Source organism: Miscanthus floridulus, chromosome 4 (genome assembly GCF_019320115.1).
Source record: "Miscanthus floridulus cultivar M001 chromosome 4, ASM1932011v1, whole genome shotgun sequence".
Lineage (NCBI taxonomy): Eukaryota > Viridiplantae > Streptophyta > Magnoliopsida > Poales > Poaceae > Miscanthus > Miscanthus floridulus.
In genome coordinates this window covers 11,303,049-11,311,073 of record NC_089583.1, presented here as the reverse complement: position 1 = coordinate 11,311,073, position 8,025 = coordinate 11,303,049, and the positions used below count along the sequence as shown (strand labels likewise).

Here is an 8,025-nt window from a genome sequence, read left to right as displayed (position 1 = left end):
CACGACGACCTCAGTGCTGCCCTCGGCCAACACCACTTGGGCCCGTTCGGCTTGCTGAAACTTGGCTAAAACTGACTGAAAATACTGTTCTGACTAAATTATTGTAAGAGAAAAATACTATTCCGACTGAACAAACAAGTCGCCGTTCGTGGGTGGGTAAGCCGAACGAGGACCATGACGTCCGGTGGGTAAGCCGAACGAGGACCATGACGTCCGCCTTCGGTCATCGCAGCGCGTCGATGATCACAAGGACCTCGGCCCCTCCATCTCCTCGCTCGCGTTGGCCAGCGGGATCAGGAGCCTAACTAAGCCAAGCCGAGCTCGCCGCCGCCTGGGCCGAACTTGCCGCGCGCGTCGCCGTGGCCATGAGGCCTCGCTCATCGGCCACCGTTGCCTATGCCATCGCCAGCTGCCACCCTCCGCCCTGTTCTACCCGCGGCAGCATCTGGGGAGCCACCACTGCTTCTTGCAGCTTCAGTGCACTGTGCGACAAGAGAAGCAATTAGAGAGCTGCAGGGAATGAATTAACCACACTGCTCTGGGTTTGGACCTTCACCATCCCGTTTTGATCTGGAAGTTCCTGCCATCATGCCCGTGGTGAAGGAACTGTGCGGCTTGGACAACGTGGAAAGGTACTTGGGGAGCCTGCTGAGCTCCGAATGAAGAGCCACTCTCACAGTCAGCACCTGCATGTTTTCCCTACTCCCTTGAAGTCGTGGACAAATCACAATAATGTTTTGTTACGCGGTTCGGTATGTGCCCAAGTCATCAGAGAAGAGAGCTTCGTAGCTGTAGGCAGTAGATATCATTCACAATAATGTTTTGTTACGCGGTTCGGTATGTGCCCAAGTCATCAGAGAAGAGAGCTTCGTAGATGTAGGCAGTAGATATCATCAAGGTCTTTTTGCAAGTACGATTTGTCAACGAGAGCATTTTTGGTTTCGAGCACGGCAGACTTCCTTTTGGGCATATCCATCCCCATTGGGTAAAAGGTGTATACTTGCTATTGTAGTTCAGACAGTCACAGGGATATTATAGCAGATCACAGAGAACATACTTGCAGCGATGGAATTGAGACTACTGAATGTGTAAACTGGGCGTACCCAGTGCAAAGAGCTCCCTATCAGTTCAAATATGATCCAACAACATTTAGGGGTATATCTCTTATTCACATAGCCAAGTATTACAGCGATATGTATCAGGATCGGGAGGACGACGCACTCCACTCAGCTATATGTTTCTCTGCATAGTGAGACGCACATAGATCCAGATATTTACATATGTAGCATTTTACAACTCAGCTCAACATGTTTGTTCCTTTACACAGTGCAATGCATGTGTAAAGATTTATAGAACCAGATCAGAGTTATTGTTACATGAACTGCTGCAGGAGCTCCACAAGATCAGGCTGCCGCAACAGGATTCTGTTCCTTGACCTTGCTCTCTCCACCCTGTTCCAGTATATGTGCAGGCACCTCTGCCGTGTCCTTTCCTTTGTCCTCCTGTACATGTGCAGGCTTCGCTTCATTGGTCTTTCCCTTGCCGCTTTCTTCCAGCTCTCTCAGTTGCCTCAGGATATCTTCTTTCTTAGCCTGTAGGTCTTGCAATTTGGCATCCACCTTCTCCAGTTTTGCTTTCAACTTCACTGGATCGGTCGTCTTCTCCTTTGCACCCTTGTCTTTCTTCTTCTCTTTCTTCTCCTTGTCTTTCTTCTTACCTTCTCCGTCTTCCTCTCCATCACCCTCTTTCTTCTTACCATCATCCTTCTTGCCAACCTTGTCCTTCTTCTTCTCATTCTTTTCTTTGTCTTTCTTCTCGCCTTGATCGTCCTCACCACCATCCTTCTTTTTCTTCTTGACTTCGTCCTTGTCCTCCTCCTCTTTGTTTTTCGTCTTGCCTTCTGAATCCTTTACTATCAATTGCTTTCTCCTGTGGTTCAGTGTCAGTTAGCTTGATTTCACGGGTGCCCGAGTCTGCAGCTCCTGCCAACTTTTTGTTCATGTGAACATCCTTCTGTGCGGCCTCACCATTCTTCCCTAGATGGGCTTCCTTTTGTTCCATCTCTTCGCTCTTCTTGTCTTTGCCTTTCTCTTGTTTTTCATCACTTGAACCCTTTGGTTCAGATCCATCCTTTTCTTTGTCCTTTTTATCCTTCTTATCTTTATCATTGTTTTCTCTCTTCTTGTGTTTCTCCTCCTCCCCTACATCTTTGTCACCTTCCTTCTTTTTCTTATCTTTCATTTTCTCTTGTTTCTCATCAATTGAACCCTTCGACTCTGATCCATCCTTGTCTTTTACCTTCTGTTTAGCCTTCTTATCCTTCTTGTCTTCATCTGCCTTTTCTGAAGCTTCACCATCTTCCTTCGTTTTCTTGTCTTTCTCCTTTTTATCCTTCTTCTTAACCACCTTCTCATCATCTTCATGCTTCTCCGACTTCTCCTTCTTCTTCTCCTTGTCTCTCTTCCCCTCTTTACCCTTTCCCGCAGACCCTGCACCATCACCCGAGTCTTTGACCTCTTCCTTCTCTATCTCGATCTCCTTCTTGTCGTCGACCTCACCTGTCGACTTGTCCTTGCTCTTGAACTTGAGATGGACCTCATCCTTGGACTTATTCTCCTCCTCCATCAGCTTGGGAGCTTCTTTGTCCTTCCCCATCTTGAATACGATCAAGCCGCCCTGCAGGATGCAGCTACAAATTTCAGTCACTTTTGAATGAATTGGCTATGCTATGGATGAATGGAGCATATTCCTAGAAGACAATTTGTTTATTGGCGTGGATTTTTCCCCCCACAAAGAGAATCTTACAGGTCCTTATTCTATCAACCATTTCACGATGTTCACGCAGATAATGCTAATGGAATCTGGACTGGGAGGTTGAACAGAGTGAGTATCCGAAGAATCAACTCGGTACCATCTAGGCTCTGCAGCCGCTGCGAAATCTAGTGGAACATATAACATCAGGCACGAACCGGGCGCTGTCAGTCAGCCAGCGCGCACACACGTCCCCGAGCAAAGGCAAGCACTATGGGGAACCTATCCGTCCAACTGGAGTAACAGGGCTGCAGGAGTGGGGATGAATAGAGGAGCGTTTCTTCGGTTCTCACCTTGATGGTGGCGACGCTTCGGCGTCTTAGCTTGTTCAAAGATCACGCAGTAGAAGTAGAGGGAACGATCCGCCGGCAGCCGTGGCGGATGGCGGCGCGGTGCGGGATGGGAGATCAGCTCGGCTCAGCTGCCCCCAGCTAGTCAGTTGGCAAGATCTGGGAGGCAATCAGGCAAGCAAAGCAGAAGAAGGACGCGTGCCGCAGCGGCTTCGAGAATGGAAGCGGCATCCGGCCTTCGTTTATAGAGCGGAGTGGATAAGACGCGAATGGAAAGGAGAAGAAGGCCGGCGGGAGGTGACGTGCGTCGCCGCGTCCGTCGCGTCGGTGGTGTGGTGGGGGATGTTTGCCGACGGTGGAGCCGCGTGGGCGAGCGATCTGCTTTGTCGGCCGGGCGTCTCGGAGTTTCGTGGGCCGTGGGCTTTAGCTGCAATGGCTTTTGTCGCGGTAGGTCGGTGCGCGCTCATGGACGCGATCTGCACACTGGGCTTCGTGGCGACGGGACTTATATTTTTCCTGTTTTAGTTTCTCAAAAAAAATATATATTTAAGCGCCCTTTTGTATGTATGCAAGGATTTGTAAAAGTAGTTCCACAAACTCGAGTTTTCGCGGTCATATAATGATACATGTGTCGTCGTTACTAATAGAAAAGATTTTATTTTCCAACACCAAGAGTAGAAGATGTATGGCGCTTTCACTTTGTAGTTTGCCATGCTCTCTTGAGAAAAAAAAAATCCATGCTCCAAAAGGATGTAAACAGGATATTATACAGCTATATAACACTACCATCGTAGGACTTGTTTTGATGTCCATATATTTAACTCAATGCACATGTGTTGAGCGGATTGAGGCGCACTCTAATCCGCCTCGACACTGTAAATTAAGTGAATACATAAACATCCAAATAAGGTCTTAGTTTTTTCCGCATCCAATCACAGAATGGAACGTCCACACTGTGTAGTGGCCAGCGTAGGTAGTGCTCACTCTCGTCAGAAAAAGTCGTGTACAACCAAAAAATTTGATGAAACCTTTAAAATTACAAACATCAATAATAATTATTAAATCTTTTAGCTTACGACTTTATGATCATCAGGATATATTGGTACATTTGTACGAAAAATAATTACAAATTCTCATAATCTAAAAGATTTCAAGAATACATTTTTAAAGATATTAGTCATGTTCGTTTGTCTTATGAGCCATACTATTTCAACGAAGGAACAGTATTTTTCTCTCACAACAAATCAGCGAACAGTAATTTCAGCGATGGCTTTTCAGCGAAACGAACATGACCATTATTGTGCATGAGACGAAACATAAACAATTGTGACAAATAGTAGCCCCTCATCTGCAGAAAACGGAGAGCATAATTGTCCACCAAGACAAATAATAACAAGTCCCCTTGGCCAGGCTAGAGTAGAGCTTTCTCCATCGTAGAGCTAGAACATGCCCGAGCGACATCCGAGAGCGCCCAATACCATCTTTTCTCACCGGGTTACTTGCCGTTGTTTCATCATCCTTTCACAATAATTTAACCCAGCCGCGCGAATATGGGCTACCACTATGATTGGATTATATTAGTATACTAAAAAGACAATATGATTGGATGCTTGTTTTGGATTACAGTCATGAGCAGGAAAACACGCTTGCGCTGTCTGAATTTTTTACTATTTGACCTTTTTTTTTTAAGTTTCTCACAAATAGACTTCTGGCGGAAAGAATTCCGGAAATGGACCCTGGGCTCGGCGCCACCGTCACTGGCGCCGAGCTCCTGGGCACGCCTACCAGGGGGCTCGGCGCCAGAGTGACTGGCGCCGTAGATCTTGGCGCCGAGCTCGGCGCCAGTCACGGTGGCGCCGAGCTCGGAAATATCTAGGCTCACGCCGCTCCGCTCTCTTCTTCCTCTGTCGCCCTAGCCCTGCCGCCGCCGTCGCCTTGCCCACGCCACCACCGCCTCCGCGCCGCGCTGAGCCCGCACCACGCCAGCGGCCGCGCCCACCCGCTCCACCGCTGCTGCTCCGGCGGCCTTGCCCACGCCCTCGCCACGCCGCGCCGCGCCGCCGCCGCTCCCTCGTCCGAGCCCGCACCGTGCCGCCGTGCCCTCGCGCCGTTGCCCGTGGTTGGCTGCAGCGCCGCGCCGCCAAGTCCTCCACCGCCGTCTTCGCCTTAGCCTCGCCTTGGTCTCCACCGGCGGCATCGGCCTCGCCCCGCCTTGCCGCCGTCCACCGCTGGCGTGCCTCCCGCGCCCGTCGAGCTGGACTCGCCACGTGGAGCGTCGGGCACCCCGCGGCCGCCGCGCGCCACCTCTGTCGTCACCTGTGCCACCGCGGGCCCTGATCTTCGCCTTGACCTACGCCCGTCGTCCGTCGACCCGGAAAGATAAAAATTAGGAATATGCAATGTACCTATTTAGTTGGTGTTTGTTATTTATTAGTTACTGTGATAACTCAATTAGTTGATTTAGTGAGATATATGTAGATAGATAGAAACATAGATACATTGGTAAATAGATATAGTTAGATAGCTACTTAGATATGTAGTTATATTTGTAGTTACATATGATCTAGCTATTTAGTGAGTACACTGTAAATATATACGTAGTTATTATCTTGATTACTTAGTTTGTAGTTAGAAAGTACTTGTTAGGTACTATCTATCGTCTAATTTGGACTAAAGGACATGTGTTTCGTTACGTTTTTGAAATAGATGGACAACCTAGTGACCATATATCATGGAGGCACTGTTGAAAGCGATCGCTATGGATATGTTGAGTTTCTTGACATGCAAAGCGTGCATGTGCTATTCAATGATAGACCTTCATTTAGTGAGATGGTTGCAAGGGCTCAGGAGGAGCTGCATTGCTTTGGAGATGATGACATTGCAGTTGATGGTGTACTGCACCTAGGTTGTCCTCCGAACATATTCAGACGAATGATCTCAATTGGTTGTGCGGATCAGTAGGAGAACTATGTGAGATCGGCTATGAAGAGTCAGCTGTAATGTTTGGACGTGGTTATGCGTCGGGTGTTAGTTGATCCAATCCCTCGTAGGTTTACCCTAGCAATGGATCATCCGGCATACATCGACCCTCCCGTTTCGGAACCTTACTTGCATGTGCAGATTGCGTCTACGGTTTCTGATGCTCAATCCACCCCCAATGCGGTATTTAGAGATGGTTGTCATACTTATGTTTTCGTGGTAGATCCTCCTTATGAGATCCCTTTGACACAGAATCATTCGAGTAAGTGTCTTAACCGCATAGTTTTTGGGAGCTTACCACGTTCCTTACATCTATTTCTTTTATTCTTTCCTCATTTCTGTAATGATGTTGTAGGAGACATTCTTGAGAATATGGATTTGCCCCATGTTGCTGCGCAAGTGCACTTTGGAGATGGATTCCGTGGCTCCAATAGTGTTGAAATTATGCACACGGATCGCTGACATGGCACATTGAGAGGCCTCCATTTCTTCTCTCAACCTATAAATAACCACCCACTCCCTCTCATTCACACAAACAACAAGGAACAAGAACACTCCTCAGCATTTGCTTTCGTTGCAGTACCAATATCTGGAGGGTCGTCCAGAGGGAGAGGAAAGGGGAAGAAAACTACCTAGGAGTGGGAGGGTCCTCTTGGTCTCGATTTCTTTGAGGAAGCTCTTTATAAGAGGTTCTCAGTTGAGAGCAAAAGTGATTTCACCAAAGATACATCACTGAGAGAATACGATGAAAAGAAAGAAGAGTGGCCAAAATGCATGCATGGTGAGGACTGCCTAGTGCAGATGTTCACCGAGGGAATAGATGGAGGTCGTCGTTTTTTCAAATGCCCGCGAGCATGGGTAATTGCTATTACTATTTGTTTCTTCAATATGTTTGTCTTCTATATATCACTTACACGACATATTTATTGTAGTCTTCCTTGGCCGAAGAAAACCATGGGTTCAGTAGGCGGGTCGATCCTCAATCTATTTATCTGCATGCGGAGTACATCTACTACCTACAGGACCGTATCTTCGATCTAGAAAGGGAAATTAGCAGCGGTTACAAGGACGACGAACAGGACGACAACAACAATGGTGTCGATTCATAGGAGACACTCTACAATAATTCATATTGCACATGCCCTAACCACAAGAAGAAGGGGCCTTCTCCGTCACCCCCGCCACCGCCACCACCACCACCAACAACGGGAGGCTACTATGGAGAAGGTGCAACACAATTTGCTATGTGGCCACACTACTAGGATGACTTTATCTTTTTCACATGTATCCAGGTTTAATTACCTAAGGCATGTTAAGTTTAATTACCTAAGGCATGGTTTAATTATCTAAGGCATGTTAGGTTTAGTCAAAGAAAACTCTGTACCCAGGTTTGGTACATGTAGTCACATGCTATTTAATGTGTTTCGTGTGTTGATTTATATAATGCCGTACGTCGTTAAGTGTTTTTGCAGCACGTGTTCAAATTTAAATATGTTCGTATCATTAAGCGGAATATTAAGACCATTGATAATGAAAACAACCACATAATGAAAAGTTCGATACTATACCACATCACACAACATATTAATACACAACTACGTGCCGGCAGTAGACATAGGGGCAAATGTACTTTCAAATCATCAGTCTGAAACGTACTGAGTAAGCAACTCATCATCCGAGTACCAATCCTCTACTACAACCCTATTGCTGTGGCTAGGCTCAACTGCATTGCTCTAACCTGCTTGTCGCTTGTAGTAAGTGGCCTCCGCTTCATCTGCTCCTGCTGCAGCCTGAGTAAAGAACGCGTCGTCATCCTCCTCTGCCTGTAAGCCCGCCTCTGCTAGAGCGATGAGCTCGCTCAGTCTACCAGTGTCGTCGTCAGCCTCCTGCGTCTGAATCCCAGCCTCTGCTAGAGCGATGAGCTCGCTCAGTCTGCCAGTATCGT

General features: G+C 47.5%; 1 pseudogene; it reads right to left on the bottom strand.

Moving 5' to 3' along the window:
* Nucleotides 1–1,135: 1,135 nt before the first annotated feature.
* On the bottom strand, nucleotides 1,136–3,428 carry LOC136549413 (uncharacterized; annotated as a pseudogene).
* Between the last annotated feature and the right edge of the window lie 4,597 nt (nucleotides 3,429–8,025).